The sequence below is a fragment of the Mixophyes fleayi genome, chromosome 2 (assembly GCF_038048845.1).
Source record: "Mixophyes fleayi isolate aMixFle1 chromosome 2, aMixFle1.hap1, whole genome shotgun sequence".
NCBI classification, from domain to species: Eukaryota; Metazoa; Chordata; class Amphibia; order Anura; family Limnodynastidae; genus Mixophyes; species Mixophyes fleayi.
Genome location: NC_134403.1, coordinates 62,388,796 through 62,416,408, shown reverse-complemented (window position 1 = coordinate 62,416,408; position 27,613 = coordinate 62,388,796). Strand labels below are relative to the sequence as shown.

Here is a 27,613-nt window from a genome sequence, read left to right as displayed (position 1 = left end):
AACAGCGAGCAGAGAAGCCCAAGGTTAACACTGGACGGGGAGAATACTATTGCGTATCAATCACCTATTGGGTCTAATATACCTTTTGTACGCATCTGACTTCCAACGCCCTAAAGCTTTAATGGCGCTAACGGAAGAACCACTCTCAGCAGCAACAGTAGCCGCACCAATCCTGAAGGAGTGAGTGCCAAATAATGACTGGTCTAGGCCCACGTGCCTCAGTGCACTCTTAAATATGGCCGTGAACTGAAATTTCGACAAAGGGAATCCGTCAGCATGGATGAGCCAGGGCTCAGAATTATGTGGTCTAATTCTTTGGAACTCATTGCACAGTGCCACGGGACAGATATCACAATCCCCTTGTGCAGAAATGGATATCCATTGACCACGACCCGCTTGATCTGTTTTGGATCTGAGGATTTGACAAGACAGCATGTTAACATCCAACAACATATGCTTTGCTGACAAGGCATTCCCCAAATTATGCTTAGACTGCGCCACCAACTCACTCACTCTAAACGCACCAAAGAAGGCAAGCGAAAAAGCTGAGCGAAAGAGCAACGACTCAAAAGCACTTTCTGTAATGACCGCCAGCGCAGACATAAGCTTCCTCAATACATTCTTGTCAACCGGCCTTCTCATATCCTCCTTACCTGGTTGCATCCGCGACCAGCCTTTCAAGGCATTAGTGACTAAGAACCCTTTAGTAAAATCAGTCCACCCATAAAGTTTGGCCATAAATGAAATTCCTGCCAGCATAGCCGCCATTAAGGTTTTAGAAATGCCCTGCTGATACTTAAACCAAATAAAATCAAGCATGTCAGCGCTCTGACCTGAGTCACACCGACCGCACGACTGTAGGTACTGTCCCCATTGACGCCATGCCGCACGATATGCTCTCCTGGTGGAGGGGGCCAAGGAAGCTTCCGCCAGTTTTACAATACCCGCTCGACTACCTGCCAAACAAAAGGGGGACATGGCGTACCCGAAAAGTCTGCCTGCGGAGCCAGTTCCCTAAAACGTGCCCACTGTCCTCGGGATAACGCGTCCGCTACCTCATTCTCCGCACCAGGCACATGTCTTGCTCTGAATGTAATGTCATTCTCAAGGCATCGCAGCACCAGATGCCTCAACAACTCGATTGCAGGAATGGATGATGCGCTCTGTTTATTAATGCACTGCACTACGCCCAGATTATCGCACCAGAATATAACCTCCTGCCCTCTTAACAGTGACGCCCATAATTCCACCGCTACTACAATGGGAAACAACTCCAGTACTAGCAGGTTGCCTAGCAACCCTTTGTCCCGCCATGCCTCTGGCCACCGATCCGCACACCATCTACCTTTAAAGTAAGCTCCAAAACCAACCGACCCAGAGGCGTCTGTTACTAACTCCAGGTGCTTATTAGAGACTGGCGCAGTCGGCCAAATACGAATCCCGTTAAAGTTCTCTAAGAACCTCAACCACATCCGCAAATCCTCTCTAATCTCCTTAGTTAGTGTAACCCTCGCATGTGGGCGCGACATTCCCACTGTAGCCAGCTGCATCTTTCTACAGAACACGTTTCCCATAGGAATAATTCTGCAGGAAAAATGAAAGGAACCTAACAATGATTGTGCCTGGCGTAAGGAAACAGACCTTGAAGCCAACGTAAGCTCGATTGATCTTACCAGCTTCTACACCTTCTCCTGGGGTAACCTACAACAACCTTCCAGCGTGTCAATCTCGATATGAGATGACAAGAATGACAAACGAGGTAGGGGGCCTTCTGTCTTGTCGTGTGCCACTGGCACCCCCAAGACAGAAAATAAGCCTTTAGCCGCAAACAGCATGTCTGCGTCCAAGTAGTGAGCTATCCCCACATGACCCGTCCCTGCCTGTATACACCAGTGCAAGAAGGAGCTGAACGCTTCAAAGAATGCACAGGACACTGCGCAACCCATTGGAAGACATTTGTCCACATAGTACCCATCTGGCAGACGGAAACCCATAAATCTAAAGGATTCTGGATGTAGGGGAAGCAGGCGAAAGGCAGCTTCAATATCTAGTTTCGCCAACAAAGCCCCCGACCCAAAGGATCTGACTATATCTAAGGCTTCTTCAAACGACTGATAACTCACTGAGCTATCCTCCACGTCTATGGCATCGTTAACCGATTGCCCGTGAGGATGGGAAAGGTGCTGTATAAGCCTAAATTTCCCTACCGCCTTCTTAGGTACCACTCCCACTGGGGAGATTACCAAATCCGCTATGGGGGGAGATGGAAAGGGGCCAGCCATGCGGCCTAAATCTACTTCCTTCCGTACCTTCTCCTCCAAAATATCTGGGAAAACATAGGCTGACTGCAAATTCTTTTTTGCCTTAGCCGTAACGTTACTTACTATGGGAAGGGGAAAACCTCTTTTAAAACCTGCACCTAAAAATTCCGCCTGCTTCCTATCCGGAAACAAGCGAAGCCACCTGTCCAGCTGCTCTGTCTGGACCGGCGAACACGCTTTACTGAGAGGGCCCTGACTCCCCCTTGCCCTTTCCTGCCACTGGCCCGCCTTTAGTGCAATCATGGGCCGGATGTGGTCCTTTGCATTTGGCACAAGCATGCCTGTACCTGCATGCATTTCCCCTAGTGCACGTGCCGCTGTTAAAGGCAAAGCACCTGTTTCTGTTCTGCATTGGGGGAGAACCACGTCTCCCCTGCATGCGAAACCTCTGCGCCCTAAAATCCTGCCCCTCACTTTCCTTCGGACGCATCATCTCCATCCACGTCTCTACATCCTTACAATCAAATGGAATGATGCGCTTTCCTTTCATTTTCTCCCTGAAGATCTCATCATATCTCCTCCAGATGGAGCCTCCACCTCTCCTATAGATCCCCGTAATTAGGTGTAAATATCGCCAGACATCCACCGCCACCTCAGGCCTAGTTTCCAAATACACCGAAGCAAATACGCTAAACGCCGTCACCCAATTGGGGAATGACTTATAGGCTTCCTCTCCTATTCCCCCTTTCTCCTTGGCCTTTTCCAGCTCTTTCTTGCCCATTTTAGTTATAATGAAAATATCTACATATGCTCCCTTCTTGATCCTCTCTCTGGAACTCCTCCTAATTCCCGATGTCAGCGCTGTATACGAGCAATGGACTACTGGCCCTTTACCCCCGCTTTCTTTAACCGCAGCATGCGCCGGCTTCTTCTGGCTCTTTGCCCCACTAAAATGCTCATTCAGAATCCTCAACAATTTCTTGGCACTACTTTCCTGATCCGATGAGGACCCACTGTATATCGATGACACACTCGTACTACATGAAACCGTGCGAGACAAAACTTTACTGCACTCACCATGGGATGTGACCCCCGAACATTTCTGCTGGCGTTGCACTCCTTGTGGCTGACAACCGGCGTCTCCTTGAAGCTGACGGACCATCCGATAAGCCACGAACCTCCATTCCACTGCCACCCTGTCTTTCTGGGGAACAAAGAACATCATTACCTGTTCCTCTTGCCCTGTTCGCCGCATGCCTGCGCTCTGACACCACTGGCCTATGAGTCCGCCTATCATCCTCTACCTCTTCATAGCTTACCGCGCCCGTGCGCCCTTGCTGCCGGTTTACATAGCTCGCTTGGGGAGGCCTACGCGGTGGCTCCCCCACAACCACGGGTCTATCATGATAATACGACCCTCCTCTAACCTGCGGGTAGTCCCTGTCAACACCTTGCTGACCACATGGCTGCCCGCTGCCACGGCCCCCCATCCAACTCTGATATTGGCCTCTCCATGCACTCGCCTCCCTAAACAGCTCTTCAAAACTAACAGGAGGGATAAGATAAGGACCATGCATGTATGATTCCTGACTTGGTTGAGAATGGAACACTGGCCCTCCCCTCCCCGTACCCAGCCCCCACGATGGTAGAGGGCGCCGCTGCCGGAAAGGCCCACCCGGACCTGCCCCTTGCTCATCATACTCGTGGAACCTTTCTCCAGCCCGACCGTGCCCTGCCTGGGCGTTCATAAAGTCACAGAATTGCTGCCCCCCATCTCTCACATGGCGGCCCCCGCCGTCCCCATACTCACTGTCCAGGCTATCTGCGTAGTGCCCCAAATCCCAGTCATACCGATGTCTACCGCTCCCTTGATACTCCAATCCCCCTGTATGAGTGCCAGCCGGAGAATGAGAACTTCCCCTGTCCGAGACTCGCTCCCCCCGACTACCACCAGACACTTGCCGTGCTGAAGGGCCCCCTGTACCCCCCTCCTACTCCTACTGACAGTCCCCAACCCCCTCTCCCTGTCCTTGCCCGCTGGAGAAACAGACCTGGACCTAACGGTGCGCCGGCGTTCTCCCGGTGCCCAGCCCCCAGCCTGGGACCACGTTTCCATCCTGGATCTCCTAGCCTTGCCTCTCCCCCTAGTACCCTTCACCACATGCCTCTGCTTAAAGGACCTACTGGGAGACCGGCCGCGAATGCGCACAGTACACGCGGCCGGGGAAGCTGACTCGTCCACTGCTTCCGGGCGTCCCTGGCTAACCTCTCCTTGCTGCCCCTCTGCCCCCGCTAGCACTACCTCTGGACCCGGACTCCGCTCTCCAGACCCTTCAGGTAAAATGGCGGCCGCCATAATGCGGGGACTGAACGAGGGATTACTCTCTGCGGGAAGCTCGGTCAGGTCACTAAAACGAGCACGGGGACCCACGCTGCGCCTGGGGCGAGACATCTCTCCCAACAGTTTAGAAGCAAAGGATAAGAACACTTGACAGCGCTATACAGTATACCCACAATCACCCAAATGCCAAGCAACAATATCCCCACTGCAAACACAGAAAGAAATCAGGCACAATGAAAAAACAGTTATTGAAACCACAAAACCACAAAAGCAACTTTAAAAACCAAATAATTTCACTTAGCCGGACAGCGATCCATTCAGCATGAAATCCTGATGTCAGAGGAAGTTGCCCTGCCTAGCCAGAGATATATATGAAAACCTCCTTTTACTCCTCTCCCTAACATCCGGGAGCAGGCACTTCCTAAAACATTAACCCCTAATGTCCATGTCAGCTTCGTGACAAGCATCTCCGTTTATTTACATTCAGCTTAAGGGCTTCATTCCTAATTAGGCATAAACAGTTCCTGATTCCAAGCCAAGGCTTTGAACCGCCGCAGTCTAGAAGCCTCATATAGCTAGATATCCCATTAACAATACATATATACAACATACAGAAAATCAAAACGAAGTATAACAAAACAGAAAATAAAATTATATTTATATATACAAATAAACAAGAATCCAATAGCAAAAATCCTGAAACGGTGGATGCAATCTCCAGATGGATGAATGACCTCAGAGATAAGAAAAACATAATTACAAACATTAACGTCAAACAATAATAAAAGAGGATAAACAAACTATCTCTATAAAAATAATGAATAGAGGGGTTCACTCTAGGAACCACTTAAGTTCAAATTCTGAGTTAAGGCCATTGGGAATTAATGTCTTTAGCTGAAAAATCCATTTCATTTCAGCCTTAGCCAGTCTTCACAGACCATTTTTATATCTCCAAACCTCTTCTATCTTTTGTATAGAGCAAATGTGGCTAGAGTCTCAGTTATGCTGATGCTTAAAATGATTAGACAATGAGTGTGTAACAAGACCTTTGCGCACATTGTAAATATGTTCTCTTAATCTTATTTTTAAAGAACGGAAAGTTTTACCCACGTAAAATAAATGACAACTACATTCAATGAGGTATAAAATGTTGCTCATATGACAAGTAATAAAATGTTCAATGCAGAAGGTACGTCCATTGGCCATAAAAGACGGTATTTTATTGGCATCTGACTGACAAGTGCTACACGCTATACATAGCCTACACCTGTAAAATCCCACTGATATAATATACTTCTGGGGAGGTTCGCAGACCACACTCCTATCTTATTTTTCAAATTAGTAGCTTTCCTATAGATAAAAAATGGTCTGGTAGTTCCCCAATCACTATATCTTTTTTTTAAAATCTCCCAATATTTATGGATTATATGCTCAACCCTCTCTTATATTCTTCACTGAATTGAGATATAAAAGACCATTCGTGATTCAAAGTATTATTCTTAGAGGGCACACCTTCCAATGGTAAAAGGTCAGATCTAATAATGCCTTCAAGCTGTTTTTTTGCCTTATTGAGGACCTTCATCTTATAACCTTTTTGTACAAACGATTCTTTATGTCACGGGCACTAGGAGTCTTTACCCAGGGATCACCAGATGGTAGGCTTACCAGAGCAATGTAGATGGTAATAGGGTACTCTGGTAGCTGGGTGATCACGGAACATGAAATGATGACCGATGAGATGCTCAGGAAAGTCTATGACTAGCAACACTGGTAATAATGAGGTAATGATACACAAGGAACTGTATGGACAAGGACACGTGAAGGTAGTCAGTGGTCTGCGATAGCAAGTTGTACCACTGCTATAGTGAGGAGGAATGTCCAACAGAGACAAGGAGGTGATGAGAGTCAGCGGTCTGCGGGTAGCAAGTTGTACCGCTGTCTGAGTGAAGGAATGGAATCCAAGTGGAGGTATCCAGGTAGTCAGTGGTCTGCGGTAGCAAGTTGTACCACTGCTATGTGAGAGGATAATGGAACAGGTGATACCGGAAACAGGGATCAGTGGTCTGACATCAGCAAGTTGTACCACTGCATATATATGTGAGGAGGTGCACGGGGGAAGACTGCAACACAGGATATACACAGGCACCTTATACACGATCCACAGTAATATGCACAATATAGGTATATATATATGTAAATGACTGATCAGGTCTGCAATCTAGAAAGTCTCTTGAAGTAGTCCAGCACAATGATAACACAGTCAATGATGACAATAGACTCAGCGGATAGCAGACTCCAGAGAGAACCAAACACAGTCCAGCAAGATATGCAATACACAGCACAGTCAATGAGAAGTATGCATACCGTGGTTCAGTAGTAGCAGTCAGATGGGATTGCAGCGGTACCTGAGCGGCTGGAGACCGACTGGATAGGAAGTCCCTGGATAGGAGAAGCAGCGGTCTAGCAGGTGCAGCGCACAGGAGAGTAGACCGACAGGGACACGAATCCACAGGAATCGGCAACACGTGGAACTGGACTCATAGGAAACCCAGGAGGATGGAGATGATCCAGCAGAGGGTAGTAGAAGAGATACAAATCCAATGCTGACAGGAGGGTAGAGGCCAGTGGAACACGTGAAGGCGTGGAGAGTGGATCAGCAGGAGATGGACGATAGCGCTGACCACAGCGGCAGGACTCAGCGGCACACGGAGGTAACCAGTAGCAACCACAGGAACCAACAGCGATGGGAAACAGGAGTGCAGCGCAGGGCAGGAGCTGTAGATCACGAAGTGTAGCAGATGGTAATGAAAAGCGGCAGTCTCGAGGAAGACACAGCAAAGATGAGATGAGAGTGTAGTGCACGGAGGCAGCGGATAGTAATCAGCTGGCAGTCACGATGTTGAACACAGGCGAGTTGCAAGCAGGAGACTGTAGTGCACAGAGGCAGCGGATAGTAGTCAGCTGGCAGTCACGATGCTGAACACAGGCGAGTTGCAAGCAGGAGACTGTAGTGCACAGAGGCAGCGGATAGTAGTCAGCTGGCAGTCACGATGTTGAACACAGGCGAGTTGCAAGCAGGAGACTGTAGTGCACAGAGGCAGCGGATAGTAGTCAGCTGGCAGTCACGATGTTGAACACAGGCGAGTTGCAAGCAGGAGACTGTAGTGCACGGAGGCAGCGGATAGTAGTCAGCTGGCAGTCACGATGTTGAACACAGGCGAGTTGCAAGCAGGAGACTGTAGTGCACAGAGGCAGCGGATAGTAGTCAGCTGGCAGTCACGATGTTGAACACAGGCGAGTTGCAAGCAGGAGACTGTAGTGCACGGAGGCAGCGGATAGAAACCAGCAAACAGACTTGATGAGAAGCAGGTGAGTGAGGTATAAGCTGGAGGGCACGGAGGCAGCGGATAGCAATGAGTAAACAGTCACTTAGATATAAAATAACGATGAAGTGGTGTAGAAGACTGTAGTGCACGGAGGCAGCGGATAGGAATCAGCAAACAGTCATGATGATACAGTTGATGGTAGAAGTGGTATGGAACCACAGTAGTAGTAGTGGTTAGGAAACCACAGGAATCAGCAGCACTGAATACACAAGTAATGCAGGAACACCTTCAGAGACTCATGAGGAATGAGACTCCAAGATCAGGCAACGTGGTAGTGACCACAGGTGCTTAATATAGGGAGGTTGCCTGATCTGCCAATTAAGTTAAAGGGGTATACACTGAAGTATAGAAAAGGGCTGCGCATGCGCAGACCCTCAGGATGGTGGACGGCCACGGTTCCTAAATGTCCGGGAAGAGGCACTCACGGTCCGGTGAGTGACAGTACCCCCCCTTTTAAAGGTGGGCACAGAACGCCTGGAACCGGGCTTGTCCGGATTTTTGGAGTAAAACTTCTTCAAAAGGGCAGGAGCATTAAGATCTTCAGCTTTGATCCAAGAGCGCTCCTCAGGACCAAAGCCCTTCCAATGAACGAGGAAGTGGAGGACTCCTCGCGAAATTTTTGCATCTAGTACCTCGGTAATCTCAAAATCCTCCTCCTGATGGACTTGAACTGGCTGCGGAGCTGAGGGAGGAGTTGAAAAACGGTTGATAATAAGAGGTTTGAGCAAAGATACATGGAAGGCATTAGAAATCCGAAGACTCTTAGGAAGAAGGAGTTTCACACATACTGGATTGATAACTTGAATGATCCTATATGGACCAATAAAACGAGGGGCGAATTTCATGGATGGAACCTTCAAACGAATATTTTTTGTGGATAACCAGACACGATCTCCAATTTTTAGTGGTGGAATAGCCCGCCTCTTCTTATCAGCGAAAGATTTATATTTGACAGATGTCTTCTTTAAACAGGTTCTAACCTGAGACCAGATATTTTTAAAGGTCTGACAAACAGTCTCCACCGCAGGAACTTGGGTGGGCGGGAGGGCAGGAAATTCCGGAAAAGACGGATGGTGACCGTAGACCACAAAGAATGGAGTTTTGGATGATGACTCATGGTACATATTGTTATGGGCGAATTCCGCCCAAGGGAGTAACTCTACCCAGTTGTCTTGATTGGCTGATGAAAATATCCTTATAAAAGTCTCAAGATCTTGATTGACACGTTCGGTTTGTCCATTGGATTGTGGATGGTAAGAAGATGAGAGTGCTAATCGTATGCCCAAGGTTTTACAAAGGGCTCGCCAGAATCTGGACACGAATTGTACTCCTCTATCAGACACAATCTCAGATGGACATCCATGGATACGGAAGATCTCTTTAATGAAATGTTCAGCCAGGATAGACGAGGAAGGCAAACCAGACAGAGGGATGAAATGAGCCATCTTCGAAAATCTGTCCACTACCACCCAAATAGTGTTATGGTTCTTACTAGGTGGTAAGTCAGTAACGAAATCCATACTAATATGGGTCCATGGTTTGGACGGAATGGGTAGTGGTCGCAGCAACCCTGCTGGGGTTCTGCGGGAGGATTTGAATTGCGAACATAATTCACAGGAAGCAATGAACTCTTTGACGTCTCTCCTCATTGAAGGCCACCAGTAACTTCGAGAGAGGATCTCAAAAGTCTTGTGTTCACCGGCGTGTCCAGAAAAACGAGAGGCATGGAACCACGAAAGGATTTTCCTCCTTAGAGTAGAAGGCACGAGGGTCTTCCCAAATGGTAGCGTTTTGGTGGATGAAGCAGCCAGTGAGATACATTTGGGGTCTAGAATGGTATGGTTGGAAACCTCTTCTATATCAGAGGACGTAGCAAAGGCTCTAGATAAGGCATCAGCTTTTTTGTTCTTGGCAGCTGGTTTGAAGGTAATTATTAAATCAAAACGGGAAAAGAAAAGAGACCATCTTGCTTGACGAGGGTTCAAGCATTGGGCAGACTGGAGATATGACAAGTTCTTATGATCCGTGAAGATCGTCACCGGATGGCGAGCTCCCTCTAACAAGTATCTCCATTCCTCTAATGCGGCTTTGATAGCCAGTAATTCCTTGTCTCCGATGGTATAATTCTTCTCTGCGGGTAGGAGACCCCGAGAATAGAAGGCACAAGGGTGGAATTTTTGCTGTTCCGAGCGTTGGGAGAGAATAGCTCCTAAGCCCACATTAGAGGCATCTACTTCTAGGAAAAAAGGGAGTGTCACATCAGGCTGACGAAGGATTGGAGCCGAAGAGAAGGACTCTTTTAATGTTTGAAAGGCTTGAATAGCCTCAGTAGACCATTGCTTAGGATTAGCCCCTTTACGAGTCAGGGCCACAATAGGAGATGCAATGGAAGAAAAATCTTGAATGAAGCGTCTATAGTAATTGGCAAAACCTAAAAAACGCTGGATGGCACGAAGAGTAGTTGGCTGGGGCCAATGTAGTACAGCATTTACTTTGTCAGGATCCATCTTCAGACCAACTCCGGAAACAATATACCCCAAGAATGGAATCTGGGGTAATTCGAATGAACATTTTTCTAATTTACAGAACAATGAATTTTTCCGTAGCCTGGAGAGGACTTCTGCCACATGTTGGTGGTGAGAAGGCAGGTCCTGTGAAAAAATCAATATGTCGTCCAGGTAGACGACGACACATACATATAATAAGTCCCGAAAAATCTCATTAATGAAGCCCTGAAAAACAGCGGGGGCATTACATAGCCCGAAAGGCATTACCAGATATTCGTAATGCCCGTCTCTGGTGTTAAACGCCGTCTTCCATTCGTCACCGGAACGGATTCTGATTAAATTGTAAGCACCACGAAGATCCAACTTAGTAAAAATACGGGCTCCCTTGATGCGGTCAAATAGCTCAGTGATCAACGGAATGGGATACCGGTTCTTGATAGTAATGGCATTGAGTCCACGAAAATCTATACAAGGGCGTAATGATCCATCCTTCTTTTTGACAAAGAAGAACCCAGCTCCAGCGGGCGAGGTGGAAGGTCGAATGAACCCACGCTGGAGGTTCTCCCGTATATATTCAGATGTAGCTTGAGTTTCAGGTAACGAGAGTGGATAGACCCGGCCTCTGGGAGGAGTCTTGCCAGGAAGAAGATCAATCGGACAATCCCAAGAACGATGAGGAGGAAGACGTTCAGACTGAGCTTTATCAAAAACATCGGTAAATGAAGCATATTGAGGAGGGAGTCCCGGTGAAATAGCTGAAATGGAAGCTTGCTGTACCTTGAGAGGAATGACTTGGGAAAGGCAATGATGGTGACATTCAGGCCCCCAAGACGTGACTTGAGGGGTGCGCCAGTCAATCTGGGGAGAGTGACACTGAAGCCATGGAAGGCCTAGGACAATCGGACTTGTCGTAACAGGAAGAATTAAAAACGATATCTCTTCATGATGCAGAGCACCAATCTGAAGGGTTACTGGAGACGTACTCTGGGTGATGAGACCGTTGATGAGACGTGATCCATCGATAGCCGTCACAGTAATGGGAGTTTTTAAGGTAATCATTGGTAGAGACCATTGATTAACTAACGATTTGGAAATAAAATTTCCTGCTGCTCCGGAATCAATCAATGCCTGTGACTCAAAGGTCTTGGTAGCAAAGGAAATAGTCACATCAAAAGCGCAGACTTTAGATTTCATAGACGATGGAGAGGACTCCAGGGACCCTAACTTCACCTCTCCAGAACTAGTTAGGGCCTGGCATTTCCCGATCTCTTAGGGCAGGAGCTGAGGACATGAGTGGAATCAGCACAATAGATACAGAGTCTATTCTTGACTCTTCGTCTCCTCTCCTCAGAAGATAACTTGGAACGTCCAATCTCCATGGGAATCACAGCGGGTGACACTGGACGAAATTGAGGGTTAGAGCGAAAAGGTGCTTTAGCAGAAGTCGTTTTCTCAGCCTCTCTTTCACGAAATCTCATATCAACACGATGGCATAGAGAGATCAAATCTTCAAGTGACGAAGGAAGCTCTTGGGTAGTCAGTGCATCTTTAATTTTATCGGAAAGCCCCTGCCAGAAGGCGGCAACTAGGGCTTCAGTGTTCCACTGAAGTTCAGAGGCTAAAATCCTAAATTGAATGACGTACTGGCCTACAGTATGAGATCCTTGTCGCAGACGGAGGATGCTGGAAGCAGCGGAGGTCACACGACCTGGTTCATCGAACACACTTCGGAATGTAGAAATGAATTTGGCACTATCTTGTAATATTGGATCGTTCCTCTCCCACAGAGGGGAGGCCCAAGCCAGGGCTTGTCCTGAAAACAAAGAGATAAGATAGGCCACTCTGGAACGATGGGTAGAAAAATTTTGAGGTTGGAGCTCAAAATGGACTGAACATTGGTTAAGGAAACCCCTACAAGTTTTGGGGTCTCCATCGTACTTTGACGGAGTAGGCAGGTGAAGCGTGGAAGCTATAGACACCTGGGATGGCAATGGGGAAACGGAGGAAGGCACAGGAGCTTCAGTAGTAGCTGTCACAGTCTGTCCAGATGTTCCTTGGGAGGTTAATGACTGATAACACTGAAGTAACAGCTGTTGGCGGGCATCCTGTTGCTCCACACGGCTAACCAGATGTTGCAGCATCTCTTTGGCGGTAGGTTCCACATCTGGGTCTGTCATGGCCTGATCTTACTGTCACGGGCACTAGGAGTCTTTACCCAGGGATCACCAGATGGTAGGCTTACCAGAGCAATGTAGATGGTAATAGGGTACTCTGGTAGCTGGGTGATCACGGAACATGAAATGATGACCGATGAGATGCTCAGGAAAGTCTATGACTAGCAACACTGGTAATAATGAGGTAATGATACACAAGGAACTGTATGGACAAGGACACGTGAAGGTAGTCAGTGGTCTGCGATAGCAAGTTGTACCACTGCTATAGTGAGGAGGAATGTCCAACAGAGACAAGGAGGTGATGAGAGTCAGCGGTCTGCGGGTAGCAAGTTGTACCGCTGTCTGAGTGAAGGAATGGAATCCAAGTGGAGGTATCCAGGTAGTCAGTGGTCTGCGGTAGCAAGTTGTACCACTGCTATGTGAGAGGATAATGGAACAGGTGATACCGGAAACAGGGATCAGTGGTCTGACATCAGCAAGTTGTACCACTGCATATATATGTGAGGAGGTGCACGGGGGAAGACTGCAACACAGGATATACACAGGCACCTTATACACGATCCACAGTAATATGCACAATATAGGTATATATATATGTAAATGACTGATCAGGTCTGCAATCTAGAAAGTCTCTTGAAGTAGTCCAGCACAATGATAACACAGTCAATGATGACAATAGACTCAGCGGATAGCAGACTCCAGAGAGAACCAAACACAGTCCAGCAAGATATGCAATACACAGCACAGTCAATGAGAAGTATGCATACCGTGGTTCAGTAGTAGCAGTCAGATGGGATTGCAGCGGTACCTGAGCGGCTGGAGACCGACTGGATAGGAAGTCCCTGGATAGGAGAAGCAGCGGTCTAGCAGGTGCAGCGCACAGGAGAGTAGACCGACAGGGACACGAATCCACAGGAATCGGCAACACGTGGAACTGGACTCATAGGAAACCCAGGAGGATGGAGATGATCCAGCAGAGGGTAGTAGAAGAGATACAAATCCAATGCTGACAGGAGGGTAGAGGCCAGTGGAACACGTGAAGGCGTGGAGAGTGGATCAGCAGGAGATGGACGATAGCGCTGACCACAGCGGCAGGACTCAGCGGCACACGGAGGTAACCAGTAGCAACCACAGGAACCAACAGCGATGGGAAACAGGAGTGCAGCGCAGGGCAGGAGCTGTAGATCACGAAGTGTAGCAGATGGTAATGAAAAGCGGCAGTCTCGAGGAAGACACAGCAAAGATGAGATGAGAGTGTAGTGCACGGAGGCAGCGGATAGTAATCAGCTGGCAGTCACGATGTTGAACACAGGCGAGTTGCAAGCAGGAGACTGTAGTGCACAGAGGCAGCGGATAGTAGTCAGCTGGCAGTCACGATGCTGAACACAGGCGAGTTGCAAGCAGGAGACTGTAGTGCACAGAGGCAGCGGATAGTAGTCAGCTGGCAGTCACGATGTTGAACACAGGCGAGTTGCAAGCAGGAGACTGTAGTGCACAGAGGCAGCGGATAGTAGTCAGCTGGCAGTCACGATGTTGAACACAGGCGAGTTGCAAGCAGGAGACTGTAGTGCACGGAGGCAGCGGATAGTAGTCAGCTGGCAGTCACGATGTTGAACACAGGCGAGTTGCAAGCAGGAGACTGTAGTGCACAGAGGCAGCGGATAGTAGTCAGCTGGCAGTCACGATGTTGAACACAGGCGAGTTGCAAGCAGGAGACTGTAGTGCACGGAGGCAGCGGATAGAAACCAGCAAACAGACTTGATGAGAAGCAGGTGAGTGAGGTATAAGCTGGAGGGCACGGAGGCAGCGGATAGCAATGAGTAAACAGTCACTTAGATATAAAATAACGATGAAGTGGTGTAGAAGACTGTAGTGCACGGAGGCAGCGGATAGGAATCAGCAAACAGTCATGATGATACAGTTGATGGTAGAAGTGGTATGGAACCACAGTAGTAGTAGTGGTTAGGAAACCACAGGAATCAGCAGCACTGAATACACAAGTAATGCAGGAACACCTTCAGAGACTCATGAGGAATGAGACTCCAAGATCAGGCAACGTGGTAGTGACCACAGGTGCTTAATATAGGGAGGTTGCCTGATCTGCCAATTAAGTTAAAGGGGTATACACTGAAGTATAGAAAAGGGCTGCGCATGCGCAGACCCTCAGGATGGTGGACGGCCACGGTTCCTAAATGTCCGGGAAGAGGCACTCACGGTCCGGTGAGTGACACTTTAATTTCCTTAATCTGACTGTTTAGGACATTCTCATTGGTACAATTCCTTTTAAGACATTTAATTTGGCCTAAGGGAATATTAGTTATAATGATGGTGGCTGTTATATTGTATATAGCTGTTTGTGTCAATGGGTTTTTTGTATGTTTTAGTCCGAAGGATATTATTTTATGCATAAGCAGTAATATCCCAAAAAGTTGACTGAGGATGCAATGTAGTTAAAACTGAGTTATCGGACTGGTTAGAATTCAGATATTCACAGAAAATATCAAGATCAGCCATAGAGCCTCCCCATACAAAGAAAATATCATCCATGTATCGGTACCAGGACACCAGGCTCGCCCAAAAGCCATGTCCATTCCAAACGCATGTCTCCTCCCACACCGCCATGAAAAGGTTGGCATAACTTGGAGTGAACCTGGAACTCATAGCTGTCCCGACACACTGCAGTTAGTAAAAGCCCTTAAATCTAAAGTAATTATTTTCAAGAATAAATGAAATGGCCACCACAATAAATTTCCTAAGTCCTTCTGAATAAGACATGATGTCAAGAAAATGTTTAGTGGCATAGACTCCCAGATCGTGTATAATAATAGTGTATAATGACTTAACGTCTGCTGTAACCAAGATGAAATTGGATTGCCACTTAACACTCAATATTTTCTTAAGGAAATCACCCATATCTGAAAGATAAGAACGGGTGTCCCTAACAATAGGTTGTAAATAATGGTCAATTACTTCGGAAAGATTATTAGTAATGGATCCCTGCAATGATGGGTTTTCCTGGAGGGCTGTTTAGATCTTTATAGTTGACACCATCATTGAGTTGTTTGTAAATCTATCCTTCATATTTATACAAATCCATAACTAGCACCCCCCTTTGTCGGCAGGTTTTATAGTAATATTTTTATTGCTTTGGAGATCTTTTAAAGCTATCCTTTCTCTATTGCTGAGATTGAAATTTCTACTCATGGGCTTCTTACTTATCTTTTCAACATCATCCATGACCATTTTACTGAACATTTCTATATATCCTCCCTTAATGTGTCTAGGAAAAAATTAAGATTTTTTTCTAAAATCTCTTAATATCATGATCAGTATCGGGATGAACATTGTTGTCGTTCCCCTCTTTAAGTAGAAAGATTTTTTTCACAGTGAGCTTTCTAATATATTTTTGGAGGTCAATAAAGATATTAAATTGATCTAAATCATTGGTGAGGGCGTACTTTAAACCCTTCTTCAGCACCGAAAGTTCATCCACAGACAGGTGTTGTGAGCTAAGGTTAAACACTGTAGAATTCTCTAACTCCACCCCTCTATTTTCAACTATTGAAGTATGGGGATAACCTTCTACAGTTTTAGATCTCCTCAAATGTCTCTTTTTACCTCCCTTCTTGCCTCTTCTAAAGGTCTTTTTAGGCTCTATCTCCTTTCTACTCAATTCTGGGACCAATTTCTCTTTTTGGGAGGCCTCCTCCAGTCCAAAAAAGTAGAGGAGGTCGGATGTGGGGAACTGTACTCTGTATCCAACTAATCAAGAGGGCTTAATCTATTTTTCAACGGTATCCGAAACAAATCCTCTTGATATTCATTCATCCTAAATGTGTTCTTGCCCTTCCTATCCTATCTGCCAACCATCATATTGTTTCCGAGAGTCCCTAAAATTCCATCTATTTACAAATCCCCTATCCCTTCTATTAACAGGTTGGGGTTCTTTACGAAAATGTGGTCTACATTCATAATTCTGTTTTTGACGTTTCTTTCTTTCATTTCATTGCTCCTGTCTCCTAGCAACCACCACTGCTGTCAAAAGGTCACTAGGCATTGGAGGAGGCGGGGCACAGAGTGTCACGCCCAGTCTGTGTTGTGTTGGCACTGAGCCAGCACGCTGCGTCAGGGGGAACCTCTGCGTTCTGCGCGCTGACGTCACGGGATCGCCCAGTACCTGAGAATTGAGCTGTGTGTTGTCACAGGGTTGTTACAACCTCATCCCCCGGGACCAGCAGCAGCCCCCACCCTGGGACCAGCAGCACCTCCTCCCCCGCCTCCTCATGCGTAGCCGCTGCTCTGCGCTGGATGTATGTCAGACCTCGGTGACTGATCTCCGCACCAATAGCCTCTGAACTGTCCCACTGTGGGGAAGAATAGGGATGGAGCTGCGGGAGAGCGGTGTGTAGATGCTGGAGGTGTGAGGAGCTGACACTGCACGCAGGTTGCTACAGGGTGAGTGTGACTTATGTCTGCACTTGTTGCTCTGCTCACTGTATAGGTGTAGTGGTGTCCGCTCTGGAGAATATTTAGTAATGATAGGCTTATTATTATTACATTATGTAATATTAAAGTGTACATTAATGTATGAGCAATCTAGCGGACCTGGAGGCTCAGATAACTGGAAATAGACCAGATCCAGATCTCTGTTTTACTATATGTATTTTATTACTGTAATATTGTTTACTGATCACTTCCTTTTTTTATCTGATCGTCATAAACCTGGTGGGTTGGCAACCATGTATTTCCATTATGTTTACAATGCAATATGTCTGTGTATATGCAGCCTGATCTGCATACTTCACATATCTACCCCTTACAGAGACTTTGTATTTTAATCATCTTTATTGCATTTCATTAAATCATGGAATCTTCGAATGTTCTTGTAAACTAGATCTAGAGATTTACAGATACACCTGTGTGGAAATTATTGAGAATGTTTTTGGAAACAGTTTTCTGAAACCTGTATGAAATGATCCTAGTTATGACAATCGTTGTATACAGTACTCTCATACATAACCAATGCTGCACTATGCTAGTTTCTGCTGTAGAGTTTAGTATTTGAACCATTGTGATAGCACAAAAATATTGCTGTGTAATGTGTTCTTAGAAATGCAGGGCAGGTTAAATCACAGGAGTCAGGTAGCTGCAATGTACTGTTAAAAACATAAAATAATTACTGCTGGTGTCTTAACTTCTCAGGGTCCTAGATCTAACTGACTCCCAAATTCTACATTCTTTTCGTCTACCACTGGATCAATGGAGCTGTGTAAATTCATAATTTCTATTAGGTATTTAAAATGCCATGTAGATGTGTTTATAGACATATTTAAAGTTATACTTGGTATGTTTATATGAATATTGTGCCTTTTTGCTTCTTTAAAGATACAAAGGTTAACTTCCTGTTCCTGTTTTAAAACAGCCATTATCCAGACTCTTTTTGTTTAAGCCGTCAATAGAATAGGGTAATTTCCCAGGTAGCAGCTCAGAATTGTCCACAAATTGTTTTGATTTGTACAATCAGAGTTATTATTTCAAATCATTCAGGAACTTTTGTTGGTCAATGAGGAAGCAACAGTGTAAAGTGATCAGCATCTTTGACAAACAGGCTTCGTCTATATCTATTTGTGTGATAAAATATTGCCCTCTTTATATACTCTTTTGCCTCAATTAGATAAATGATAATTAATTTGGCCTTCATAATCAATAAATAATGATTGCCTTTATTATTAATGTTTATCGGGCCTTCTCTGTTATGTACTGAATGGCCAGATAGTTCAAATCGCGTGTGGTTTGAGCTATAGCGCCTACATGAAGTCGGTCTAAAAAACATACCGTTTTTCTAGTAGGTTAATGTTGTTATATCATGCAGTTTGTATACCTACTGTCAGGATGACAGTTATAAAATATACGCTTTTACCTGTGGATTGCCCTTTAGTAAATCGCACAATTTCCAAACCGTACAAAAAACGCCAGGAAACGTGCTGTTTAGCAAAACTGCACTTCAGTAAATTTCCCCCAAGATGATTAATGAAGGTTAATCTCCATCACTGCAAACCATTGACTTGTTAGTAATAATGTTAGGGTCACAGTGTTCCTTGCAGTGTGTAGCATAGGCAAACCGAGGGGAGGGGGGGGGGGGGGGGGGGGTTCACTAGTGCCCGGAAACCCCCCTCCGAGCCTGGGGCACTGTATAATTGAGGTGGCTGGACCCTCCCTCCGCTTCACACGGCTCTGCTTGAAAAGGGAGAGCTGCGTGCACCTAACAGTAGTGCATGCAGCATTGCCCATGTATATTATAGGGATAGGAAGAGTTGGAGAGCTGCCAAGCACTGTCTAATATTATAGCTATGCCCCTATGCATGCTGGTGGTGTGGTGTGGAAACCCCCTTCTACAAATCCTGCGTTTGCCCCTGTGTAGTGCATAGAAGAATCACTCCACAATGCTGAAACCATTATCTTGAACACAGATTGAAATGTTTGCATACGTATTAGATACATAACGTTATTTAACACGTTCATTTATATAATTTAAATAGTATTTTAGGAATTCTGGTCTTAAATTCTATGTTGTCCCATACTTGGTTAATAGCTCCAGGGTTCTTTGAATTGTTGACTGTGTGATTTAGCTGATGGTTTTGCTTACTGTAGCTTGTCGTGAAAAGTTTCTCACCATAGTGCTCTATGAAATATTAGTTCATAGGAATGATCCTCCCAAAACTCTGTAACATGTGTTCATAAAATAGAGGCTTTTTTTCTTGCACTTATTCATGAAAGAAGTTATAAATATTTAATCATGGTATGGACGTCCTTCAGCCACATCTCCCATGATGCAATGCTTATTTGATCAATGGCTGACAGCAAGATTGTATGTGCACATTATAAGGAATATCAAACTATTATCCAGCTTATGAGCGTCTAGCAGAGATAACTCTCATACTTTGTCAGCTTGCTGGATGTAGAATTTTAATTTTATTTGCTATATTGCAGGCTTTGTATACCTTTAAAAATATATATTTGGTCATTTGCAGCCCCTACAAGTATTTTATGTTGGACCCAAAGAAAACTTTGTTGTTAGTCATATTGTAGTCTGAAAGCAGATTGCACTGGTGGCTTAGTGGAAGAGTGGGTGCTGTGGTATGTACAAGTGATAGGATTTGGACAAGCCGGAGTTTTTAAATCAATGTCAAAGGGTATTATTATAAGAATTATCAGTGATATATATTGCTCATCTGTAAAGCTATAGTGTTTTATATGTGCAGTTGCATGAAGGATATATTAAAACCTTTAACCCATCAGCAGAGCCGGATTAAAAATAGGGCTAAAGGGGCTACAGCCCAGGGGCCTCAGACAGCTGGGGGGCCCGCCGGCATTCATCGGATTGGGGGTGTACCCTCCCCTGGCTTCAACTGTCACCTGTTCAAGGAGAATGGCAGGCAGCTAACAGTAAGGAGATTACAGCGCGCCGCGGAAGCACTACAGGGAGTAGAACAATGGAAGGAGGTAAGCTCAAGGGGAGGTCATGGGGGGGGCCCTCACAGTACCCTTAGCCCGGGGGCCTTCCTTCCCAATATTTATCATGATGTAGCGCGGGCCGTTCCTCCGATAAACTTTGCAGTGTGGCTGGGAGTTTCCTACCCTTCTATTTACAGCCGTAAGCTGTTTATGGTTTCAGATCCACAATTGTCAGATCACTTTTTTGATTAATTTCCTTCTTATGAATTTCTACAGCAGAAATCAGTTTTATTCGGCCATAATACAGAGTTGCCGGGTCCTCTCTGAATATCAAGGCTGCTTCCTGGGCAACCAGTCGCCAGGATCGACTTTGAGTCTGATCTCTCTCCTCTTTGCTGGCAGGACATTGAGCAACTGTTAACAGAGAGCTTCAGGGAAACGAAAGCACCAGGATTTTTTTTGTTGTTGTTGCAATGATATTGACTCCTGGTAGTTCACACATTAAAGTATTGATTACCATTTAACAAAAATCTTGCCTGTGTCCCCTGTTTAGTGCAGACAATGCATTGTGTGTGGTGTTTTAACGGTCTCCTACCTTCTGTGTGTGCTCCCCTTTTGTTCATTGTGCATCCATAACATTAAAGACCTATTGATTTCTCTCCCGAGCGGTCTCTTCTGATCTTCTGTCTGAGTACCTCTTTTCAGGACATGACTATTTTCTCAGTAGTCATTCAGTCTGGGAGTCTGCTTCCACGCAGTGTATGTAGAATGCTTGCAGAGAATTACCAGGGAGTAACAGAATGTCTGCCAGACATCAGCATGTACAATATTCTTTATGTATGATTAGTATTTCAGCTCAGCTTAATCTGGAAACGTGCATTCTACTGGTTTATTATTATTTACCTTGTCCAAGGTTAACATTTTTCTATTGACTGCTGTAGAAACAATGCCCACTAAACTACCGTAAAAACCTCTCCCAAAGAAATGATACTTCCCCTAATTTTTTGACTAAAGATGTGGCGATAACTGCACCCAGAGATCTGCTTAACCTGCAAAACATGGCAATGATCTAGTTAATGATTGGGTAATGTTGACATTTTTCAGTCATGGTATAAATGGCAGTATGTCCTTTTGCATTACAATAGCAACTGCAGGTGGCCTGCAACGAGGATGAGTGTTAGAGCTGGCTATATCTCACTCCTAGTACAGTTATGGGGTCCAGATAGTATTATCTGGAATGCTTGAGAAAGCTTTCTTTCATAGTTTGGAGCATGCTACCTAAAATATACTAACTTTAGTTTAGGACAATATCCCTGTCTGTTCCTGGCCTGCTCCCAGCACACTTCTCCTAATTACACTTTGTAACACTCCCCACAGTGACTGTAGATAGTGTGATTTCTGGATAGATGTCATCAAATAGCTACATTTAGTTCTTTCTGCATGACTGCTTTCCATATACTGTGTCTATTTACACATCAGGACATCGGTTATAATATACAGTGCTGGTGCTGTAGTAAGGTAAAAAAGAAATAAAAAATGATTATATATATATATATATATATATATATATATATATATATATATATATATATATATATATAATCATGTAATATAAAATTTACTCATAATAGTAGAATAAAATGTACTCAATAAGCCATATTTGATTCCTCTCCCGGAATGTTCAGGAGACTCCCGAATTTTGGGGAGCCCTCCCGCATCACTAGAACAGCAGTAGCAGACATCCTTTATGACACCCCCTGCTGTACGATACCATGAATTGCAGCAATGCACATCAGGATTCCAGGCCCCCTTCCGCACTGACCACCAGACCTTCCTTCCAGAAGAATTTGTATATGTTCTTGCATGCAGTTTGTACTTGCTGTTGGCAGAGGCAACACCAGTTGGTATTTGGTCTAAACCATTCCATACTTTTGAAATCCATGTTATTGCCAATGTTTTTTGAGCAATACATTTTTTTATTTTTTTTTAAGTAACTAAAGTTAAAATAGATAAGAATTACCGCTGTTTAAAAGCAAAATAAAATAAACTGCAAACTGAAATGTTTCACTTCCTTTCAGTTTTCTGTTAACTGTCCATCAAGATAACTGCGTTCCTGGTCCTTATCATTACTGAGGTTGACATTTCATTTCTAATTGAAAAAAATATATATTTTTCAGTGTATTTTAAATGAGCTGTCTACATTGAGATGACTTTATTGTACATATCCTCCTGCAACCTTTATAGATACATCCTATCATATTTGCCTACTCTCCCGTAATTTCCGGGAGGCTCACGAGTTTTGGGAAGTCTTCCCGGACTCCTGTAAGAGTAGGCAAACCTCGCGGACCCTGTAAAATGACGAAATTTACGGCATTGAATAGCGGGGACGGGGCTTAATCGTGTCATTAAGCTCCGCCCCCGGTGTTCAATACCTTGAATTTCTGTATTTTATGGTATGGGCGTAGATATAGTGATGTAATTATGTTATCACGCCCCCTCCTACCCTCTGTCACATGATCTATACTCCTAAAAAGTAGGCAAGTATGCTGTATATATCATCTTTATGGAGCCTGTGTAATAGTCATTGATTTGTATTTGAACCAGTCTTCTTTAATATGTTTATTGTTGACATTGCTGCTACTATAAAATGGAAAGTATGCCTTTGTGCAGATGATACAAACATATATAACACATACATGCCTGTGTCATTTCACAGTATTACTCAAAACTTAAATTATGGTTTGATTTCTTTGCATGTGTGGATTGCAAGGGTTGTTGCTGACATTTGGTGTAAATTTTATTACAATAGCCACATCAAATATATATTTACTGAGAAAAATGTTGATGTGTTCAATACTAATTTCACCTGCTGTGTATATAGAAATGGAAAAATTATTTTGCTTTGACCTTGGCAGTCAGTCACTATTTGCCTGGCTTTGGAGCATTCCACAGGTGACCAAACAAATGCTTCCATATGTTTGCTAAGCACAGAACTTCGAGTGTTTACTGTTCCATCCTCTGCTCACCCAGATGTAAGCTTCTTACTACTAGCAGGTGATCTTACCTGTGCATGAGCCATCAAGTCAACCGCTTGACCACTAACTGCTGTCCATGAGCTGCAGAGCTCACCACAAGCCAGACATAAGTAATAGTTATAAGAGCCTCAGCTTGGAATAGTGTATCTGTTCCACCCCTTTGCCCAGTAGAATGCACTCACAAAGTGAATTATAAACATTGTGGTGAGTTGGATATCTGAGAAATGTGGCATCAAGCGTTGTGTGAGGTCAAACATTATGGTGCTTGAATAAATACAGATGAGTGACGTTGGTTGTATATAGTACACAAATCACATCAGGTCTTTGCGTCTTACTATTTTGCTTACAACTATACTCTGTAAATATGAAGAGAAATATAAAAAAAAAAAGACCTTTTTATGTCCCTTTTTTAAGTTGCAGTTCACTTATCGTGGTCAGTTCCCTATGGCGTGTGAGCAAAGACCATTATCTACAATCTCACATGGTAACCTAGCCCTGAGCTTACCCCTCTGTTGCACATTTAAGTAACAAATTTGTAATACAACTTTTGAAAACAATTTATATCTTTATAATCCTGTAATTTCAAACACTTATTTGGATTCTAGTTGGGTTAATTTTTTATTTTAGCACCACAGAAAATGACAAGCAAATAAATAGTGTGCCGACATCAACAGAACTGTGCTTTAAACATGATGCAAGGACAGACCAGGAATGCCCAGCTGGCAATAACAATCCCAGCATATGTAGTCGGAGTTGGCTCCTTTTGTGTTTGTATAGAATGTTGTGCGTATTCGTGGAGTAAAATGTGTTGTCCCCATGAGGAATTAGAGATCCGTCTCAGAATGTAATATCATAGGACAAGGCGTGGGCCTGTTACTTTTATTTATTTTTGTTTAAAGGAAACCCCCAGACATTTTTATTCTTTCCAGGTATCCTCCTCCTCTTTTGCAGAGCCGCAGTTCCTGAAAAACTGGCCCCTGCCACACGGATATGAGTTATTCATTGAGAGCTCGATAGACCTGAGTGTTTTGAATGAACTCACTGCTCAATATATATGTGTAATATTTATATTTATGTTTGTTTGTTATGAGGGATATACATTGACTTAGTATGTAATACCTGGGATAAAATGTGATGTCCTCAATGATGTCATGCAGTGAAATCATTATACGTTAATAGAATGACCGACTAGGGGGCAGATTTGAGATTCCTGTAGAATCCTATGTGAGATGTTCCGGGTAAAATCTTCGCTCATCTCTATGAGATGTGAGAAAATGATAAGACTTCTGCAGTGTAATTGCTGGTACAGGTTGCGCTATCGCCTCACAAGAGGACTACGCTCTTAATTGAATCTGCCCCTTAATATGAAACATTCAGTAGTTGGGATTTTTTCACTATCATATTATAGCAGTTTTGCCTTTCACACACATTTATAAACATAAACTACGTTTGTCAGTAAATGTCATTGAATGTAAACACATGTGCAAAAGCGACATTCAACCCAAAGATGAATTATTAGCTAACATGAGGTATACCTGCAGTGTAGGAGAACCTCGTCTGCCTGTGATGAAGCAAATGTATTTCCCCTGCTGACAACTGTCAGAATAGTAGGTGCAAACGGTCTTGTGTTAGTTCTTAGGACAAGGGCGCGCTGGTGATCCTTACTTGCGCAATTTAAATAATCTCTCAATAATGAGCCCGGTCTGCTATGTGTACTGTGTTCCCCTCCCCCTCTGCCGTCACATGACATTCTGAGAGCTGTGAGCCTGTGGCTGTGTAACTGACAGCAAAATTTTGTAACCTCCACAGAGGTAATGAAAAGGAGATGGTTATTGTAGAAGGACAGCTAAAAAAAGAATCCGATATGTGCTTAAAAGCTCAACTTTTTAAATTGAATTTAAAATTTGAAGAAAACGCAACAATTGCTGCTTTAAATTGGTGTTTCTCAAATCACTTGGGATCACTGGCTGTTCACATGTTCCAATAAACCCTATGGAGCACTGACAATGGTGAGTTTTGCCACAGTGTTTATCTATTAAAAGCAGCAGCAACAAGTTGAGAGTCACGATGAGTCTCTCTCACCACAGCTCTGCAGTACTGTATGTGCTTGGCAGTGTAGCAGCGAATCACAGTGTAGCGGATTCATTCTGATTGGCTGCCAGACTATGTCTCACCAGTGACTCCACCCCCACAGTGATAGACCTGAGCGTGCAACGCTTGTGCCAGGAGAGGAGATACAGAGGACCCGGGTGGGTCCACTGCCCCAGGTAGACCCAACACCAGGGTGTATTTTCTAATCAACAAGGCGTCTGGATTTTGTGGTTATATAAGCCCTTCATTATACACACACAGAATCACGTGCACTGGGTCATATTTGGAAAAAGTAAACCTGAGTGGTTAGATGTAATATAAGCTTAGTGGGTGACAGTGTTTGCTTGAACAGTAATCCACTAGAGACCCGCATTAAACAAATACAAGTTTGTGCATGAGCTAAGTTAACCTTTACCAACAGTGTTAAATAACAAGTACACAATACAGTAGGAACCATATATGTTCCTAGAAGCCAGTGTTTATCACAGCTTATTACTGCTTTATTACAGCATATGGTTGATATGTACTATCTTAACATTCCTAGGATATCAGAACCGCCTTGTTTACAACAAAAAACGTAGGCGTTTGCGGCACTCTACACCCCTTTCACCATCTGAACTAAAGTGGTGGTATTTATTTTGTAACATTTATTTCTATAGCGCCAACATGCACAACAACACTTTACAATTGGGGGGAAAAACACAGTAACAAAACAAGACTAGATATTAGCAAAGAGACAAAGATAGGCAAGAGTCCTATCTAAATATATAGTTTAATTTTTTGGGGGCCTTTTTATTAAATCATACTCTCGCATCCGTGAGGGCATTAAGGTGGGACGTGCTGAATTTGGATATTGGTGGAGAATACAAGCATTACCATAGACTCAGGGGCAAACACAGGATTTGTAGAGCGGGGTTTCCACACAACGCCTCCAGTGGGCGTGACAAGCATGCATGGGGGCGTGGCCATAATTTTAGACAGTGCTTGGCTGCTTTCCAACTTTTCCTATCCCCATAATATACATGGGCAATGCTGCGTGCACTACTGTTAGGTGCACACAGCTCTAACTTTTCAAGCAGAGCTGTGTGAAGCGGGAGCAGGGTCCAGCCACCTTAATTATACAGTGCCCCACACTTGGAGGGGGGTTTACAGGCACTAGGAAACCCCCCCCCCCCCCTCGGTTTGCCTATGAGACTATATATTGGAGTGCTATGGACAGGCTGAACACTGCAGCTTTGAAAGCCATGGCTCAGCCCTCCCTCCATCTCTGCTAGTCATTCATATCTCATGTTACTTGTTCGTGGTTAGGGTTTGTTCTCTTCATTTTATAATTTGACAATACAGAATGTTTTCCGTTATCATGGAATTATCTTTGCTTTTTTGTAAAGTGCAGCACAGTGATTCATGAGAGAGATCACTATCAGCAACGGTTAAAAATGATAGAACTAATGCAAGTTAGTATATTTTACCTTTGAATTGCTTTCAATGGCATGCAGGGATTGCTGGGTTTGATGTGGATCACCCATAGACCTTTCCTGAAGATGGTAGGAGGTGCTGGATAGGTAAGTGCTAGATACTGTATTAGAGAGTATATCTAGCAAATAGTTATAGGGTAGAGGTTATATTTGCATAATAGACCATGTGCCCTAAAACCCAAAAGTGGACAATTCCATTTATTGGACTTTTTTTTTTTTTTTTTTTTTGTACTTTTCCCCACTTAAGTCATTGATAGCCCAAGTCATTGCCACTAGCTCTCATTTCTTTCATGTTACCTCGTCCTACATCTTTGTCATTGTTTGATACTTGGTGCAGATACAAGGTAAATTATTCAGCCGCAGGTAGCACAAGGGAGACACAACGAAAAAGCATTTTTATTAAATATACCATAATCGCACTTTCCACCTATCAAAATGATTAGGAAGAGTAAAAGATTTATTATAACATTTACATATTGCTTTCATGCATTCATTCACAATGTACACACCTCAGTCATGCTGTGCCCACCAGCGTATACTAATGTACAGGACGACAGCTGTCATAAGCTTAGAGGCCTAACAGCCACTTTTGTGAGACTGTGAATAAGTGTAATCCATACAGATGTATATATCGGGTTCAAGAAAGAGTCTGTCGGCCCAGTATAGAGGTACACGTGACTGCTTGCTGGTGGGTGGTGGCACCGACCTCTTACTGTGCCAGAATCGCCTACTTGCCACAGCCCGTTGAAAAGGTTAAATTATGTCTCAAAACCACCTGTGAGATCAATATTAAGCTGTATGGGAGTGACTGTACTGCATAAGAATCGCTAATTTTAATGTTATAGTGCTAATGTGCTATAATGTTAATGTTTTAGTGCTTTCAACACA

The 27,613-nt window shown here is 44.3% G+C and overlaps 1 protein-coding gene across 1 annotated transcript in view; it reads left to right on the top strand.

Annotated features, from left to right (window-relative positions):
- Positions 1-16,816: 16,816 nt before the first annotated feature.
- Positions 16,817-27,613, top strand: part of FNDC3A (fibronectin type III domain containing 3A) — a 189,031-nt gene continuing 178,234 nt past the window's right edge. The window contains exon 1 of the mRNA XM_075199105.1: positions 16,817-17,124. The gene's annotated coding sequence lies outside the window, so the exon portion shown is untranslated. The remainder of the gene's footprint in view (positions 17,125-27,613) is intronic.